This window comes from Dendrobates tinctorius, unplaced genomic scaffold, assembly GCF_039654945.1.
Source record: "Dendrobates tinctorius isolate UK_male_01 unplaced genomic scaffold, ASM3965494v1 ptg000095l, whole genome shotgun sequence".
NCBI classification, from domain to species: Eukaryota; Metazoa; Chordata; class Amphibia; order Anura; family Dendrobatidae; genus Dendrobates; species Dendrobates tinctorius.
The window spans coordinates 1,331,607-1,351,854 of record NW_027361763.1 but is presented as its reverse complement, the minus strand read 5'-3'; positions in this window follow the sequence as shown (position 1 = coordinate 1,351,854).

Here is a 20,248-nt window from a genome sequence, read left to right as displayed (position 1 = left end):
GATAGATGGTGCCCACCATACACTGGAACATTCCAAAGGTGGACATCAGACACTGGAGCAGCATTTACAGGGCCCATTATACACTAGAGCATTAGAAATGGGGCCCATTATGTTTGGAGCATTATTTGGGCCCATAAGACAGTGGAGCTTCATCCATGGGGACCAACATATACTGTAGCATTATGTGGAGCTCATCATATACTGTTTCAATCATTATATGGGACCAATGATTCTGTCTGGAGAAATAGATGGGCCTCGTCATGAGATGTAAAAAGTGAAGTATTTTTCATTGTACTATACCGCTATTTCTCTGCCGTATCGGAGCATGATGAGTTGTGGTATGTGTTAAAGGGGCGCTCTTTCGCCCAGGGCACATGAAAACCTGGAGCCAGCCCTACCCCCCCACAACTTTAGCCAAATAACCCCCATTTTTCAGTGCGTAACTTGTATTATGAAGTTAATTAAGGTTGACAAGCTTAAGTAAGAAGAATTGATGCTTTTGGCATTCAAATGGGCACTGTAGGTGTGTTTCCTGTCCTCCTCTCACTGCCGACTTTTATTCCCCATTGACTTACATTGGGTTTCGTGTTTCGGGACGACCCCGACTTTTCCCTATAATCGGACGATCTTGCTCGACCCGACTTTTGGAAAAGTCGGGTTTCACGAAACGAAACGCGACCCTAAAAAAACAAAAGTCGCTCAACTCTATTTATTATCATACCGCCGAACAAAAAGTGCAATAACGCGCGATCAAAAAGGCACATATAAATATCCATGGTACCGCTGAAAACGTCATCTTGTCCCGCAACAAAAGAGCTGCCATACAGCATCATCAGCAAAAAAATAAAAAAGTTATAGCTTGCAGAATAAAACGATACAAAAATAATAATTTTTTATATAAAATAGTTTTCATTGCATAAAACCGACAAAACATAAAAAAAGACATCAATGAGGTATCGCTGTAACCGTACTGACCCGAAGAATAAAAGCACTTTATCAATTTTACCGCACGCGGAACGGTGTAAACGCACCCCCCCAAAAGAAATTCATGAAACGCTGGTTTTTGTTCATTCAGCGTCCCAAAAATCGGATTAAAAAGCGATCAAAAAATGTCACGTGCCCGATAATGGTAGCAATAAAAATGTCAACTCGTCCCACAAAAAATAAGACCTCACATGACTCGGTGGGTCAAAATACGGAAAAATTATAGCTCTCAATATGTGGTGATGCAAAAACTATTTTTACAATAAAAAGCGTCTTTTAGCGTGTGACAGCTGCCAAACATAAAAACCCGCCATAAATAGTAAATCAAACCCCCCGTTATCACCCCCTTAGTTAGGGAAAAATAATAAAATTGAAAGAAAATGTATTTATTTCCATTTTCCCATTAGGGCTAGGGTTAGGGCCAGGGCTAGGGTTAGGGCTAGGGTTAGGGTTAGGGCTAGGGTTAGGGCTAGGGTTAATGCTGAGATTAGGGTTAGGGGTGTGTTGGGGTTAGGGTTGGAGTTAGAATTGGGGGGTCTCCACTGTTTGGGCACATCAGGTGCTCTCCAAATGCAACATGGCGTCTGATCTCAATTCAGCCAATTCTGAGTTGAAAAGTCAAATGGTGCTCCTTCCCCTCCAAGCTCTGCCATGCGCCCAAGCAGTGTTGTACCCCCTACATGTAGGGTATCAGTCTACTCAGGACAAATTGCAAAACAACTTTTGGGGTCCAATTTCTCCTGTTACCCTTAGGAAAATAAAAAATTTTGGGCAAAAATATCATTTCTGTGGAAAAAAATTATTTTTTTATTTTCACGCCCGGGTGTTATAAAATTCTGTGAAGCCCTTGGGGGTTCAAAGTGCTCACCACACATCTAGATAAGTTCCGTGGGGGGTCTAATGTCCAAAGTGGGGACACTTGTGGGGAGTTTCAATAGTTTATGTACATCAGGGCTCTCCAAACGCACATGACACCCGCAGACCATTCATTCAAAATCTGCATTCCAAAACGTCACTACTTCCCTCCTGAGCCCCGACATGTGCCCATACAATAGTTTTCTCCCACATATGAGGTATCAGCATACTCTGGACAAATTGGACAACAACATTTGGGGTTCAATTTCTCCTGTTACCCTTGGGAAAATAAAAAAATTGGGGACTAATTGATCATGTTTGTGGAAACAATACGATTTTTTTATTTTCATGCCCGGGCATTATAAACTTCTGTGAAGCCCTTGGGGGTTCAAAGTGCTCACCACACATCTAGGTAAGTTCCTTAGGGGGTTTAGTTTCAAAAATGGGGTCATTTGTGGGGGGTTTCCACTGTTTAGGTACATTAGGGGCTCTCCAAAGGCAACATGACACCCGCAGACCATTCCATCAAAGTCTGCATTCCAAAACGTCTCTACTTGCCTTCCGAGCCCCGACATGTGCCCATACAGTAGTTTTCTCCCACATATTGGGTATCAGCGTACTCAGGACAAATTGGACAACAACTTTTGGGGTCCAATTTCTCCAGTTACCCTTGGGAAAATAAAAAAAATTGGTGACTAATAGATCATGATTGTGAAAAAAATACGAATTTTTTATTTTCATGCCCGGGCGTTATAAACTTCTGTGAAGCACTGGGGGGTTCAAAGTGCTCACCACACATCTAGATAAGTTCCTTAGGGGGTCTAGTTTCCAAAATGGTGTCATTTGTGGGGGGTTTCTACTGTTTTGGTACATCAGGGGCTTTCCAAACGCGACGTGGTGTCCGATCTCAATTTCAGCCAAAAATGTCAAATGGCGCTGCTTCCCTTTCGAGCTCTGCCATGCGTCCAAATAGTGGTTTACCCCCACATGTGGGGTATCAGCATACTAAGGACAAATTGCACAATAACTTTTAGGGTCCTGTTACCCTTGGGAAAATAAAAATTGGGGGTGAAAAGATCATTTTTTTGGAAAAAATATGATTTTTTAATTGTACCGCTGTACGTTATAAACTTCTGTGAAGCCCTTGTGGGTTCAAAGTTCTCACCACATATCTAGATAAGTTCCTTGGGGGTCTAGTTTCCAAAATGGGGTCACTTGTGGGGAGTTTCCACTGTTTAGGTACATCAGTGGCTCTCCAAACGTGACATGGCATCCGATCTGAATTCCAGCCAATTTTGCATTGAAAAAGTCAAACGGCGCTCCTTCCCTTCTGAGCTCTGCCATGCGCCAAAACAGTGGTTCTCCCCCACATATCAGGTATCAGCGTACTCAGGACAAATTGCACAATAACTTTTGCAGTCCAATTTCTCCTGTTACCCTTGGTAAAATAAAAAAAATTGAACCTGAAGTTTTTTTTTGTGAAAAAAAGATAGATGTTCAGTTTTTTTAAATATTCAAAAAATTCCTTTGACGCACCTAAAGGGTTAATAAACTTCTTGAATGTGGTTTTGAGCACCTTAAGGGTGCAGTTTTTAGAATGGTGTCACTTTTGGGAATTTTCTATCATATAGACCCCTCAAAGTGGCTTCAAATGTGATGTGGTCCGTAAAAATAAAATGGTGTTGCAAAAATGAGAAATCGCTGGTCAATTTTTAACCCTTATAACTTCCTAACAAAAAAAAATTTGGTTCCAAAATTGTGCTGATGTAAAGTAAACATGTGGGAAATGTTACTTATCAAGTTTTTTGTGTGCCATATCTCTGTGATTTAAGGGCATAAAAATTCAAAGTTGGAAATTTGCGAAATTTTCAAAATTTTCGCCAAATTTCCGTTTTTGTCCACAAATAAACGCAAGTTATATGAATGAAATTTTACCACTATCATGAAGTACAATATGTCATGAGAAAACAGTGTCAGAATCACCGGGATCCATAGAAGCGTTCCAGAGTTATGACCTCATAAATGGACAGTGGTCAGAATTGTAAAAATTGGCCCAGTCATTAACGTGCAAACCACCCTTGGGGGTGAAGGGGTTAATGCAGCCAAAGTATTAGACGTTTCGGCCTCAAACAGCCTTCATCAGTAGCTACCGCAAGTAAAAGGATGATCACGTCCAGAGTGATGATTTGACGTAAAACCTTGGTCATTTTAAATGCAAGTAGCTGTGTATGTGGCGCTGGGCATGGAGCAAATATTGCACTTATACCTATGTGGGTAGGGGCGCCAGCGTGCAGTCATCAGTGACGCGATGTCCACTAGGTGACCTACTTGTGCACCTTCTGAAGTAATGCATACGGTGTTTTTCCTCTAGTCATGGGAATTCAAGCATGGAAGCAATATGTATATCATGGAGGAAGTTAACTGGGGCGTGGAAAAAGAATTCTGAGTGCAGTAACACGCCCCCAATGCTCTTCCCCCCTGATTTGCATATGGTCTCTGCACTAGATCTCTCCTGACTGTAACATCAGATCTCTGCATAAAAGTATCATTGTAATTGGGGTAAGAGAGCCTGTAGAGCCGCACCACTACACCCATATATGAAATGTGCTGACAGATTCCTGTTACACAGAGAAGTAAATCTATAAATGATTTCCTGTTTGTATAATATCTAGATATTTCCTGCAGATTGATGATCGCCTCACTTGTAATCAGATCACTGTTTATCCCTGAATGACTCATATCAGGATCACGGATTATTCAGATTTTACCCATCTCTAGCGCCCCCTTCTGGTGTTTCCTGATAGCTGTAATATTTAGAATTAATATGTGGAACATTTCAGTAAATCTCCAAATACATTGGAGGGCACTGTACTGCATAAGGAAAGTGCCCCTGACTGGGGTGCCTTTCCTCCCCTACCCTTAGGGTTAATTGAGCTGGCCCACTCATGTTGCTTTTGGGCAGGTATTTAGTATTGTAGGGCCAATGGGGATCAGGAAGGGGTTAGTACAGCCCCTTCCTGTAGTTATATAGCATCAGTCACCAGGCCGCCCTCCCTCTTTCTCATGGCAGCTAATCCTGGAAGTGCTTGTCGAGCACTGTCTGGCGGTATTATGGCAGACCCTCTAATGGAGGCCCTGCGATTGCGCGTGCTGCAAGAGGGAGAGTCCTGGCTGCATAGTTTCCTGGCGGGGATTGACACTCACCTAGCATCCCCACGGGCTGCGGCTTCTCTGGGGGCACCTGGTCCTGGCGCGGCTTCACCGCGGTCGGGTCCGGCCGCCGCCGCGGTGGTACAGGAGGATCAGCCAGCGGCGGTGGGGGTGAGTGGAGGCAGGCGGTCCGAGCGTCGATCCCGCCCTCCTTTAAGGCTGCGTGATGCCTCGCCGGCGCTGGCTGGGGTTTCCCGGCGGCGCGCGGCTAGGCGGAAGTCGCCGCCCCCAGACTTCCGGTCCAGGGACACAGATCGTGCAGCGGCACCTGCACGTGGGAAAAAGAGGCGCGGGTCCAGGGTTAGGGAGGCGGAGGGTCCCGGGCAAGCGAGCGGCATATCGGCGGTGGTTGGGAGGGATCAGGGCCAGTCGGCACGGGGGAGTAATTTGGTTGGGGACGTGGGAACAATAATGGGAGGGAGGCACAGTGCGTCCTCCTCAGGGTCAACCGAGGACCAGGTCATTGAGCAGCCCATTGAGCCCAGGGTGGAGGAACGGGGGGGGCAGTGTGTCCCAGATTACTTTGGCGGGGGTTCAGGCATCCTCTCCTCTCGTAGGGTTGTGTGTACTGAGCACTACAGTGCTTGCTCCTGCGCCGCAGGGTGGTGGCGTTCAAGGGGATGTCGGTTTGGGCCAGGCTTCGGCTACTGCCGTAGCCGGTGATAGCAGGGAGACTTCCGTGGCTGCTCCAGTGGCTGATTACCCCCCGAAAGGGAGGCGAGGCAGGCGTAGACGCCGGGGATCCTCCTCCTCTTCCACTTACTCATCATCCCCGCAGACGCGTCGGCACGGGCACCACGCATCGCAGCGTCGCCATAAGAAATCAAGGCACTCTGGCCGCAGAGCGTCCTCTCGTGGTCGTCACCGTCCCCGGTCCTCGAGACGTGGCTCTCCATCTTCAATGTCAGAGGTGTCCAGCGCGTCTGTGAGTCCCGAGCTGATCCGTGGTCCTCCTCCCGAGCGTCGGGAGTCGAGGGCTCGATCAAGGACTTTCAGCCTAGTCGAGACGGGCGCGACTCCCGAGGCTCCAAGTCACGGCATCAACGTTCTGGCGGGTCATCCGGGAGCCGGAGTTCCTCCATCTATGGGAGTCCCTCCTCCAACGGTGAATCCGGGTGAGTGTTCCCTGTTGGGATCTTCAAGTGTGGATAACGCAGCTATGATATCGGTTTTGCGAGCGTTGATAGGGCAATTGCCCCCTACGGCTGGCACAGCAACGGAGTGTCAAAAGGTGGATTCCCCGTTAGCAGGGGTGTATAAGGATACCATGTTTTGTGGGGTTAGTGCGCTAGGGTCACACATTGATGATGATACCAAAAAGAAGATTTGGAGTAATGATTATATAGATATTTGGTCGCTGGTCTCGGTGGACCAGCACACCGTGGATAAAGAAAGGAGGTCGGTTGAGAGGTTTTCAGAGAGAGTTCGTCCCAAGGTGGCTAAGACTATGAATAATTGGTTGCAAGCTTTCGCTGTACTGGGTTGCATCATGGGGCTGAAGCATCCGAGCCGCTGCTCCGAGCTGTTTATTTACCAGGATATGATTTACAATTCATATAAGGCTCATGGGGGATCGGCTTGGTGGAAGTACGATGAGGAATTCAGGAGGCGTTTACCCCTTCACCCAGAAATTGGCTGGGGGGTGAAGGCGACTGAGGTGTGGCTGCGCCTTATGATGACTCAGAAGCTGTATCCCTTTCCGTCAGCGGCTGCTGGACAAGGATCAACAGGTTCCGGTTCAGTGGTCGTGCGGAGACCGGGTACCTGTTGGTTGTTCAATGAGGGACATTGTCGTTTTTATGGCCTCTGCAAATTCCGACATGAATGTTCGGCATGTGGAGGACCCCACCCGGCTTCCAGGTGTTCCCGCCCTGCGGGAAAGCTGCCAGTCAAGCCGCAGCAACCTGAGAGGAAAGACGCCGGTGAACGTGGTCGCGATGGAGCCATGGTTGGACCGTTATCATAATAAGGAGGCTGCAGGTATGCTGCGTTTTGGTTTTTCAGAAGGTTTTTTCATCCCTTTTAAATTGCATAGGTCCCTCGGTTTTGCGTCAAATTTGAAGTCTGCTCGGGAACACCCGGAGGTCCTGGTGGCGAAAGTGCAGAAGGAGGTAGCGTTGGGTAGAATGGCTGGTCCATTTGTATCCCCGCCTTTTCAGGATTTTTAGAGTATCACCGTTGGGAGTGGTGCCGTAGAAAGACCCGGGTTCCTTTCGTTTGATTCACCATTTGTCTCACCCGAAGGGGTCTTCAGTGAATGATGGTATTTCCCCTGAGGATGCGTCAGTATCGTATGCATCTTTTGACAGGGCTGTGGCTTTGGTCAGGGACACGGGTAATGGAGCCTGGTTGGCGAAGTCTGATATTGATTCGGCGTTTCGTTTGCTTCCGGTGCACCCGGACTGTTTTCATTTGTTGGGTTGTCAAGTAGAAGGAGAGTTTTATTTTGACATGTGTCTTCCCATGGGATGTTCTATTCCGTGTTATTATTTTGAACTTTTTAGTTCATTTTGGAGTGGGTGGTGAGATGGGAGTCTGGAATGAGGTCTGTCACTCATTACTTGGATGATTTCCTTTTTGTCGGCCCCAAGGACTCAGAGGTGTGCAGCACTTTGCTTTCAACATTCACGTCTATTGCGCGGACCTTTGGTGTACCTTTGTCACCAGAGAAGACCATCGGTCCAGTTCAAACCTTGTTGTTTTTAGGCATTGAAATTGATACGGTGGCAATGGTGTATCGATTGCTAGGCGACAAGATTCAGAAGTTGGTCTCGTTGATTGAGGGTTTCATGTCTGTTCGGAAGGTTACACTGTTGCAGATGCAATCACTGTTGGGATAGTTGTTTTTTGCGAGCAGAGTCATGCCGGTAGGTAGGGCATTTTCACGTCGGCTGTCGTTGGCTACGAACGGGGCCTCCAGCCCGCAGGGTGCGGGTGACGAGGGCCATGAAGGCGGATTTGGAGGTGTGGCTCTCTTTTTTGCAAACATTCAACGGGCATACTTGCTTTATGTTACCACAGGATTTGCTTTTGTTTACATCAGTGGATGGTGTCGTTGGTTTCACGGCAGGTTTTGGGAACCGTCTGTGTCGGGAGACTTGGCCGGAGTTTTGGACCAGGTTGGGTTTTGATCGTGACAGGACCCTGTACGAGATTTTTCAATTGTTGTATTGATTGAGTTATGGGGCAATTTGCTGTGCAATCAGGAGATTCATTGGAAGACAATTACTCCAGGGGTGTCTCGCTGTCTCAATCATATGTCGTCTAGGTCTCCGCCGGTCTTGGGCCTTCTTCGTAGATTGGCTTTGCTCTGTTTGAAATTCAACATTTGGCTTCAGGGCGCAGTTGGTACAAGGCCCTGATGTTTTGTTGCTTAACTTTTCTGATTTTTCTGACCTCCTTGGTCAGCTCATAGGTATAGCAGGTAAAGTTTGCAGTTCTGCGTTTGAAGCAGCTCTTGTGTCCGCTGCTTTTGGACTGGCATTTTTCGGAGCCTTACGGGTAGGGGAGTTGGTTCCACGTTCAAAGCTTGATTTGTGGTGTGGTTTGCGGTTTGAGGACGTGGTTTTCTTGGAAGAGTCCGTGCGCGTGAGAATACGTAAATCGAAGACTGATCCTTTGGGTAGGGGTTCCTGGGTTCTGCTGCGTGCTGCTAGATTCCCGTTGTGCCTGGTTGCTTTACTTCGGTCGTATGTAGCTGTTAGGACCGGAGGTAGTTTTTTCTTTTCGCATGCAGATGGTTTACCTTTAACTAGGTATCAATTTCAGGCTGTGTTTAATAGATGCTTGAAGGGGTTAGGAGATCCAGCTGGTGAGTATGGCACTCATTCTTTTCGCATTGGGGCAGCTACGGAGGCGGCAAATGAGGGTCTTCCTGATGCCGAAGTTCAAAGGATAGGGAGGTGGAAGTCGGCATGCTTTGCTCGTTACATTCGTCCGGATTTGTTATATTAACAATTTCTTTTTCCGCAGATTCCGTCAGACCGACTGTATGGTTTCTGGGACATTCCTACATCTTCTGGGCGGTGCAACGAGCCGAGGGTCGCCCAGGTGGATGGCACCTTGGATTTCGGGACGTAGCGTTTATGTGGAGAGGCATTAGGGGCCTGCAGTGGCCGCAAGTTTTACCTGAGGTGGTTTCGATTGCAAGGGGAGCTCGGGGGCCGAGCATTCTGGTGCTACATGCGGGGGGTAACGATCTTTGCTCGTACAAGGTGGCGGAGCTTTTGACTATGATGCGGGCTGATATGGAACGCTTTCATAGTTTTTTCCAGGAATTGGTGCTGGTTTGGTGAGAGATTGTCCCGAGGGCGGTGTGGCAAGGGGCTCGAGATGGTATGGCAGTTGAGCGCACGAGGAGGTCTATCAATGCCCGTATCTCTAAGTTTGTGCGTGAGAAATTCGGTGTGGTTGTTCGTCACAGACAACTGGAAGGAAATAACAGTGCCCTGCTAAGGCCTGACGGGGTGCAATTGGGCAACATCGGGCTCGATATCTTCTTATCCGGTTTGCAGGATGGGGTAGAGCAAGCTTTGTTATTGATGGGTGGGGGTCGGAGTCCTGTTTAGAAAACAGGATCCTCCGTGGCGGTGTAAGAAGGAATGGCACAAAGCTACGGCTCGCTGGCTGACTTGCCTGCGATTACAGAGCAGGGCATTTGCGGCGAGTGTGTGTTTAGAGAAGCTAAGTGCCTCTAAAATGGTTGTTTGAGATACATTCAATAAAGCTGTGACCGACCTTCACCCATCATTTGGTTTCCGTGTTTGATTTATTAATGGTTAAGTGGGGTAGAGGAAATGCTATTGGGGTTCTAGCCCTGAGTCACAACAGTCTGGAGGGCACTGTACTGCATAAGGAAAGTGCCCCTGACTGGGGTGCCTTTCCTCCCCTACCCTTAGGGTTAATTGAGCTGGCCCACCCATGTTGCTTTGGGGCAGGTATTTAGTATTGTAGGGCCAATGGGGATCAGGAAGGGGTTAGTACAGCCCCTTCCTGTAGTTATATAGCATCAGTCACCAGGCCGCCCTCCCTCTTTCTCATGGCAGCTAATCCTGGAAGTGCTTGTCCCACCCTCCCTCCCTTTTGTATGATTGTTTACTAATGTTTATTCTATTCTGTTTTGTAGTTTCAAGTCACAGCGGTGTAAGAAGGAATGGCACAAAGCTACGGCTCGCTGGCTGACTTGCCTGCGATTACAGAGCAGGGCATTTGCGGCGAGTGTGTGTTTAGAGAAGCTAAGTGCCTCTAAAATGGTTGTTTGAGATACATTCAATAAAGCTGTGACCGACCTTCACCCATCATTTGGTTTCCGTGTTTGATTTATTAATGGTTAAGTGGGGTAGAGGAAATGCTATTGGGGTTCTAGCCCTGAGTCACAACAGTCAAATCAGGAAGGACTAAACCAGGAGGTACTTGATTAATTTCAGTATTGGGTGGAGTGACTTTACACTGCAGCGCTGCTCCAGCAAATCCAGATTCTTATACAGATTTAGGCAAGTTTATCGAAACACATAACGCACCATCTTGATAACTTGTCACTGAAGTAAATCTTATGTAATATGGGTAAGATAATGTAACATTGCACAAGGCATCACCCAATGTAAGGTTTGGTATCAGCTGTGGTATCTGTGTTAGGGTAAGGCCTGTTTCACACTTCAGTTTTTTGCCATCAGTCAAGATCCGCCGTTTTTCTAAAAAAACGGATCCGCCATTTTGTTTGGTGGATCCGTTTTTTTTTTCCCATTGACTTTCATTACTGGCGGATCTTGACTTATGGCCATCCGTCGTATCCGTTTTTTTGCGGATCCGCCATTTTTTTTCGTCCGTCAACATGCCTGCACGGAGCATGTAATGTTTTTTTGCCTTAAGGATCCGCATTTTTGTACTGCGCATGCCCGGAGGAATGATCTCAGGTAGAAATTTAACCCTGAAATCATTTCTGGCAGACGGTAAAAATTCAATCTCTCTCTCTCTCTCTCTCTCTCTCTCTCTCTCTTGTCCCCGGACTGCGGTTCCTTGAAATTTCTTCAGCCAACGGATCCGTCAAAAAAACGGTCCGCTGGCATCCATTTGCATCAGTTAGGAACGGATCCGCTTTCCACCATTTTGGCGGATTTTAACTGACAAGAAAAAACTGAAGTTTGAAACAGGCCTAACCCTGGCTGCATCAGGATAAGGGACCTGTACAAAACATTTCTGCATTTCTGTCATATCTCCTATCATCTCAGCTACAGCATTTACAACAAGAACACTCTGATAATAGAGTGAAACATATGCAGAAATATAGACCTCACACCACTGAGCTGTGACTATATCAGCAGAATACAAACCTCCTAACACTGAGCTGTGACTACATCAGCAGAATACAGACCTCCCAACACTGAGCTGTGACTACATCAGCAGAATACAGACCTCCCAACACTGAGCTGTGACTACATCAGCAGAATACAGACCTCCCAACACTGAGGTGTGACTACATCAGCAGAATACAGACCTCCCAACACTGAGCTGTGACTACATCAGCAGAATACAGACCTCCCAACACTGAGCTGTGACTACATCAGCAGAATACAGACCTCCCAACACTGAGCTTTGACTACATCAGAAGAAAACAGACCTCCCAACACTGAGGTGTGACTACATCAGCAGAATACAGACCTCCCAACACTGAGCTGTGACTACATCAGCAGAATACAGACCTCCCAACACTGAGGTGTGACTACATCAGCAGAATACAGACGTACCAACACTGAGGTGTGACTACAGCAGAATATAGACCTCCCAACAATGAGGTGTGACTACATCAGCAGAATACAGACCTCCCAACACTAAGCTGTGACTACATCAGCAGAATACAGACCTCCCAACACTGAGCTGTGACTACATCAGCAGAATACAGACCTCCCAACACTGAGCTGTAACTACATCAGCAGAATACAGACCTCCCAACACTGAGCTGTGACTACATCAGCAGAATACAGACCTCCCAACACTGAGCTGTGACTACATCAGCAGAATACAGACCTCCCAACACTGAGCTGTGCCTACATCAGAAGAAAACAGACCTCCCAACACTGAGCTGTGACTACATCAGCAGAATACAGACCTCCCAACACTGAGCTGTGACTACATCAGCAGAATACAGACCTCCCAACATTGAGCTGTGACTACATCAGCAGAATACAGACCTCCCAACACTGAGCTGTGACTACATCAGCAGAATACAGACCTCCCAACACTGAGCTGTGACTACATCAGCAGAATACAGACCTCCCAACACTGAGCTGTGACTACATCAGCAGAATACAGACCTCCCAACACTGAGCTGTGACTACATCAGCAGAATACAGACCTCCCAACACTGAGCTGTGACTACATCAGAAGAAAACAGACCTCCCAACACTGAGCTGTGACTACATCAGCAGAATACAGACCTCCCAACACTGAGCTGTGACTACATCAGCAGAATACAGACTGTCATCACACACAATGGAGCAGCAGATTCATGTGGCCATATTATGTCTTGTTCCTGCCAGGAGCTGACAGTGAGGTCTGTAAGATCTAACGCCAGATCTTCTGATGTCTGAGTGGTAATCTGGAGAAAACAAGGACATGTGATACCGGGTGTCGGATGAGTGGCCGGATGTTCCAGTACACTCAGGACTTTTTGGAACAGTTCTTTAATTAAAGTCAAATCTCCATATTAAGATCTTTTTTCAGCCTAAAGATGAAAATAAGCAGAAAGAAAAATCCTGAAATGAGAATGGTCACAATGGAGGCGGCCATTGTGTGTGACATCTGCTCCTCTCTCTTCAGCTACGATGGCTACATATCTGGAAACTCGTCGTGTTTTATGTTGGAGGAAAGAAGAAGCTTCTCTTCATTATTATCGTCCATTACTATAAGACGTTTTATGCGGAGTGTCAACCATTTACCTGCTCTAGTAATGTCCTGATGCTCTCAGGTAAATCCGTCAGATACTCTGGTGTTAGGTCACACTGTCCTGTACTAGCTCCAGCACCAGCCGGGAGTGACGATGAGGACGCCTTCGGGTGGTAGAAACAAAATATCAGGGCAACTGGTGGTAAGAATCCCCCATAGTGCTTCTACTCAAAGATTGTCCAGAAGAGAACTAGTCATATTAAAGGGGATGTCCTGTCCAAATCGATAAGTCTGCGGTCACCCTGATCCCTATGGTAATAGAAGGGTATTGAAGATAATGCACAGTATCGTTCTGGCATAAAATATACCAAGGCCAACAAAATGCCAGTATCAGAAATAAAGTCACAATGTGTAAGATAGAAAAGTGACTGTGTGCCGAAAGAAATAACGGAATCATTTTGGTACTCAGATAACCTCTGGCAATGACCAAGCGCTAAATCACTAATGGACAGCGTAGCCCTCACACTTGACTGTCTTGCAGAGGTTGGCACCCTATTTGATGATGACAGTGGCGCTCCCGCTCCTCAATGACGCTCCCTTATTATTCCTGACTACAACCTAAGACCAGTCATGGTCATGGTAACCTAGCTAATGGAGAGAGAGCCGCCGAGGTGCAGGGGCACCATTCTTGTTTATAGTGGGTATGGAAAGTATTCAGACCCCTTTAAATTTTTCACTCTTTGTTTCATTGCAGCCATTTGGTAAAATTCAAAAAAGTTCATTTTTTTCTCATTAATGTTCACTCTGTACCCCATCTAGACTGAAAAAAACAGAAACGTAGAATTTTTTGCAAATTTATTAAAAAAGAAAAACTGAAATATCACATGGTCATAAGTATTCAGACCCTTTGCTCAGACACTCATATTTAAGTCACATGCTGTCCATTTCCTTCTGATCCTCCTTGAGATGGTTCTACTCTTTCATTGGAGTCCAGCTGTGTTTAATTAAACTGATAGGACTTGATTTGTAAAGGCACACACATGTGTATATAAGACCTCACAGTGCATGTCAGACCAAATGAGAATCATGAGGTCAAAGGAACTGGCCAAGGAGCTCAGAGAAAGAATTGTGGCAAGGCACAGATCTGGCCAAGGTTACAAAAGAATGTTTTCAGTACTCAAGGTTCCTAAGAGCACAGTGGCCTCCAAAATCCTTAAATGAAAGAAGTTTGGGACCACCAGAAATCTTCCTAGACCTGACCGTCCAGCCAAACTGAACAATCGCGGGAGATGAGCCTTGGTGAGAGATGTAAAGAATTACCCCAAGATCACTGTGGCTGAGCTCCACAGATGCAGTAGGGAGATGGAAGAAAGTTCCACAAAATCAACTATCACTGGAGCCCTCCACCAGTCGGGCCTTTATGTTAGAGTGGCCTGATGGAAGCCTCTCCTCAGTGCCAGACATATGAAAGCCGGCAAAGAGTTTGTTAAAAAACACATGAAGGACCCCTAGACCATGAGAAATATAATTCTCTGGTCTGATGAGATGAAGATAGAACTTTTTGGTGATAATTCTAAGTGGTATGTGTGGAGAAAACCAGGCACTGCCCATCACCTGCCTAATACAATCACAACAGTGAAACATGGTGGAGGCAGCATCATGCTATGAGGGTGATTTTCAGCTCCAGGGACAGAACGACTGGTTGCAATTGAATGAAACATGAATGCGGCCAAGTACAGAGATATCTTGGATGAAAACCTCTTCCAGAGTCCTCTAGACTAGAGTTGAGCAAAACGAGTCGGTCAATTTCAAAAGTCGCCGGCTTTCGCAAAAGTCGGGTTTCATGAAACGAAACCCGACCATAGCGTGAGGTCGGTCAAGAGGTCGGCGACAATGGCGCCAAAGTCGCGTTTGAAATGATGCTTCAGCGCCCTTTTTCAGCCAATGATGGAGGACGCACACTGTGGGCAACGCGATGACATAGGCAGCGGTCACCACCATCTTTGAGAAGGGCATGCAAGTGATTGGCTTGCTTTGTGTGGCGTCACAGGGGCTATAAAAGGGCGTGCACGCCAACCGCCATCTTACTTCTGCTGATCTCAGAATAGGGAGAGCTGCTGCTGCTGCTGATTCTGTAGGGAGAGCGTTAGGCAGTGAAGAAGATACAAAAAACTGCTTCTGCTGCTAGCGATTTTGCCTGTACAACACACCAGTTAGTGTGCAGTGCAAGGGGAGGCTATATTTTGGTGCATCACCTCTGTTGGCTATTAGGCTGCCTTATAAGGCTCCCTGATAGCTGCATTGCTGTTTTCACACTACTGTGCAAACTGCTTTTTTAAAAGCAAAAATACTTTTCATCCTCTTTTTTGCCCAGTTACCAAGCGTTCATTTTTCCACACTTTTGTGTGCAGCAGTCCTGCATATTAGGCTGCCTGCTGCCATACTTGGGACTGAGAGCATCATTGTCAGCTTGCTAAAATCTCTAGGGAGATTCAAATTCTCCCCAGTCCTATATAGACATTTTATGCACCACCCAATTTCAGCCTGTTATATTGAGGTGTAATCTACACTGGGCCTGAGATAATAGTTCAGTGTCCTCAAGTCAGTAGGGAGATTCAAATTCTCCCCAGTTCTATATAGACATTTTATACACCATCCAATTTCAGCCTGTTATATTGAGGTGTAATCTACTCTGGGCCTGAGATATTAGTTCAGTGTCCTCAAGTCTGTAGGAAGATTCAAATTCTCCCCAGTCCTATATAGACATTTTATACACCATCCAATTTCAGCCTGTAATATTGAGGTGTAATCTACACTGGGCCTGAGATAATAGTTCAGTGTCCTCAAGTCTGTAGGGAGATTCAAATTCTCCACAGTCCTATATAGACATTTTATACACCATCCAATTGCAGCCTGTTATATTGAGGTGTAATCTACACTGGGCCTGAGATAATAGTTCAGTGTCCTCAAGTCTCTAGGGAGATTCAAATTCTCCCCAATACTATATACACTTTGTATCTTGTTTTACAGTACCATATTGCTGGTGGTATTTTGGGTACATTTTCCCAAAAATGAGGACGTGTGTTGGAAGAGGCCATGGAAGTGGGCGGGAGTTGCCAGCTGGTAATGATGGTGTTGGTGGTGGTGGATCTGCTGGTAGTGGCAAAAGCACAATAGCACCTAATGCAGGAGGTGTTGAGCCTGCGTCATCGTCTGGCTCCACAAGGTCTTGAAGGCTCCCTTTTCTGGGAGTAGGTAAACCGCTTTTAAAGCCGGAGCTTCAGGAACAAGTTTTGGCTTTCATTGCTGACAAAGCCTCCAGCTCTATCGCCTCCTCTTCTGAACTTTCAAAAAATAAAAGCACCGATTCGTCATTGGAGGCTCATGGTCAGGAACCACACCTTTCCTTGTGTCCTTCACCCCTACCAAAAGTAAAGGATGCGGCAGGCCACACTACAGATTACTCCATGGCGCTCTTTTCACATACCATGCCTGGGTTATCAAGTCAAATCGTGAATTACCCAGTCCAAGAAGAATCTGACATGGAGTGCACTGATGCACAGCCACTGCTAGATTTATCTGCTGGTACACTCACTCAGAGCACTACATTGTCCTCGCAGTATACTGAGCCAGAATCTGACCCTGATGAAACTCAGGTGCCCCTTCCCGCATACTATACCACCTTACATGGTGACACATAGGAAGGTGCACATGACATTGAAGAGGAGGTGATGGATGACCAGTTGTTGACCCAGATTGGCATCCATTGGGGGAAGAGTGTGCCACTGCCAATAGCAAAGAAGAGGAGGAGGAGCATCCGCAGCAGGCATCGACATCGCAACAGCTGTTATCTGGCAGGCCCGGAGCAGTCCAAAAACGGGTTACAAAAATCAAAAGAGTTGCAGGACAGCTAGGCCAGACGGTCAAATTAGCACAGCGTGCAAGGCCTCAAAATGTCTTCCATAGTAGGGCAAACCTTTGCCATGATCAGGCAAAGGTTATCTGTAAGAAGTGCGCAAAGACCTTTAGCCGAAGGAAAAATCTGAGAAATTTGAATACCAGTTGCATGCTTAGACATTTAACCACCATGCACTTGCAAGCGTGGACGGACTACCAAACCTCACGTACCACATGTGCAACTGCTCCCAATGAAGGTAGTCAGCAACGCTACATCGTTTGCCCCACTGTAAACCCACCGGTTAGCACACCACCACCAGCAAATTTTGAGGTGTCGTCGCAAGGCCAAAGCAGTCAGGGAATCACAATGTTATTGCTGCGAAAGACTGAATCTAGGCCATCAGAAAGAATACCAACTCCATCACCATCATCAACCCTCTCTCATTCCGCCATGTCCACCGCTAGTTCCACCATATGCAGCTCTCAAGTCCAGCTCACCCTACCAGAGACTATGAGTAGGACAAGAAAGTACTCATCCTCCCATCCGCGTACACTGGGTTTGAACGCCCACATTGCCAAACTAATCTTGTTAGAGATGATGCCCTACCGGTTGGTTGAAAGCGAAGTTTTCCGCGAACTCATGGCCTACGCAGTACCACGCTATGACCTACCCAGTTGGCACTTCTTTTCTCACAAAGCCATCCCAGCCCTCCACCTTCATGTGAAAGACCACATTGTCCATGCACTCAAGCAATCAGTGAGTGGAAAGGTGCACCTCACAATAGATGCATGGTCCAGTAGGCATGGCCAGGGCTGTTATGTGCCCATCACTGTGCACTGGGTTAATGTGGTGGATGCAGGGTCCACAGGGGACAGCGGCAGTGGGACAGTGCTGCCTAGCCCACGGTATAGGAAACAGTTGGGTGTAGGCGTTTGACCCTCCTCCTCCTCCTCCAGAAGTGAAAGCTCATCCACAGAGCGCAGTCGCACGAGCACTCCATCCGCAGCTGACAGTGGTGCACACTTGGTGTCCCACTATCGAACAGCTAGTGGTAAGCGTCAGCAGGCTGTGTTGAAGATGACGTGTTTGGGCGACAGACACATCGCGGAGGTACTGGCCGACTACTTGCAGCGACAAACTGAGTCATGGCTGGGCAGTCTACATCTTGAGGCAGGCAAGGTAGTTAGTGATAACGGCCGGAATTTGGTGGCAGCCATAGCCCTTTCAATACTCAGACACATACCTTGCCTGGCTTACACCTTGAACCTGGTGGTGCAGTGCTTCCTCAATAATTATCCGGAGTTAACAGGCCTGCTCCAGAAGGTCCGAAGACTGTGCTTGTACATCCACCGGTCGTCCTTAAACTCCATTCACATGCAGAAGCTGCAGCGATTGCTCCAACTTCCCAAGCACCGACTAATTATCGACGTTGCAACAAGGTGGAACTCCACCCTGCACATGGTTGAGAGGCTGTGCGAACAGAGGCAGGCTGTAATGCATTTGTGGGAGGATACACGGCCAGGCACTTTGAGGGCAGACATGGAGTTGTCGGGTGTGCAGTGGTCGAAGCTGAAAGACCTCTGTAAAGTCCTTCAGTGTTTTGAGGAATGCACACGACTGGTAAGCGCAGATGACACCATCAAAAGCATGAGCATCCCACTTATGCGTCTGCTCATGCAATCTTTGACGCACATTAAGGAGCAGGCGTCTGCAGCCGAGGAGGATGAGGAAGAGGAAGAGGGAAGCCTTGATGACAGTCAGCCATTGTCTGCTCCGGGACCTCTCCTGGACGAGGTGGAGGAAGAAGAGGAGGAGGAGGATGATGATGGGGATGATTATTTAGGGGAGGAGGATGCTTCTCGTGAGGCAAGAGAAAATGTTGGCGTGGCAAGGTCTGGTACAGGGTTTGTGCGTGACTGGAGGGATGTGGATTTGCCAGAAAGTGCTCCTCCACCCAGCACTCGCAGTGCATCATTGACACCTGGAACATTGGCCCACATGTCAGATTATGCCTTGCAGATCCTAAAAAGGGACCCTCGCATTGCCAAAATGATGAGCGATGACTACTGGTTGGCCAGCATCATGGATCCACGCTATAAAGGCAAATTCCAAAACATCATGCCACAAGAGAACCTTGACCTAATATTGGCTAAAAACAAGCACCTCTGGTAAACCGTTTGTTTGAGGCATTCCCAGCACACAGCAGCGGTGATGGTTCTCCAAAGAGCCGTAGGGGGCAACATGGAAGAGGTGTTCATGGTGCACACATCAGAAGTGGCGTTGGAGACAAGGGTTTCATGAACATGTTGTGGACTGATTTTTAAGTCCCACTCACACGACTGGTAATACTGCATCGATTGAAAGTGACAGGAGACAGCACTTGTCAACTATGGTTACAAACTACCTCTCGTCCCATATCGATGTTCTCCCTCACAGGTCATTCCCCTTTGACTATTGAGCCTCTAAACTGGACGCCTGGCCTGAATTGCCACAATATGCCTTACAGGAGCTCCCTTGCCCTGCTGCTAGTGTGCTATCAGAAAGAGTCTTCAGTGCTGCTGGCACAATCCTGACAGAAAAAAGGACCCGTCTGTCGACCCAAAATGTTGATGATCTAACCTTCATTAAAATGAACCATGCATGGGTTTCAATGGATTTTGTCCAACCATCCCCTGATGACACATAGGTTGCCAGAAAAATGGCTCGCTTTTATCCTACTCTTCCTCGGACTTCTCCAATTCCTCAATTTGCAGCTGCTGAATGTCCAACATCAACATATGCCATTTTTTAAACCTCCCTAACTGGGCTGCCTCCCCCCCATGGCCGTGGTCACCACCTAGTGCACATAACCGTGCGAGTGCCATTGCCCTGAACAGGTGGGTGGGCCGACTCTTGGGCGCCGGCACTGGCACAGAGTCCGTCATAGTGCAATCAAGTGTCTCTGACGGTGGGGGTGCACACCCGCCGTCAGACACACCGGCCTACTATGATGGGCCCAGTACCAGTACTGACGCCCACGAGTGGGCCCCCCTTGCTTGGGCAGGGCCCCAGCATTTGCATTATTTACCTCTCCCTGCTCCTCCGCTGTGTAGTATGGGCTGTCAAATCCTTACCTGGGACTGCCACTGAAGTGAAGTGATAGATGATGGTTAAGACGTAGCTATGCCCTGTCCTGCTGGCCGGGCTCTAGCTTCAGATGATCAATGGCTTCCATTTTCAATGGACGTCGACTCACAATGAGATGCAGTTGTGGTTTATCATCAGCTTTCACAGTTTTCCTACTCACAGACATGTGACATTCCTGCCCACATTTTTAAATGTGCCCTCTCATGCCAATCCAATAGAATCGCCTACAGCCTGTGGCTTCTGTCTTTTGCACTCCAAAGTTACCTGACAGATCATGATAGGCAGTGAGGAGCA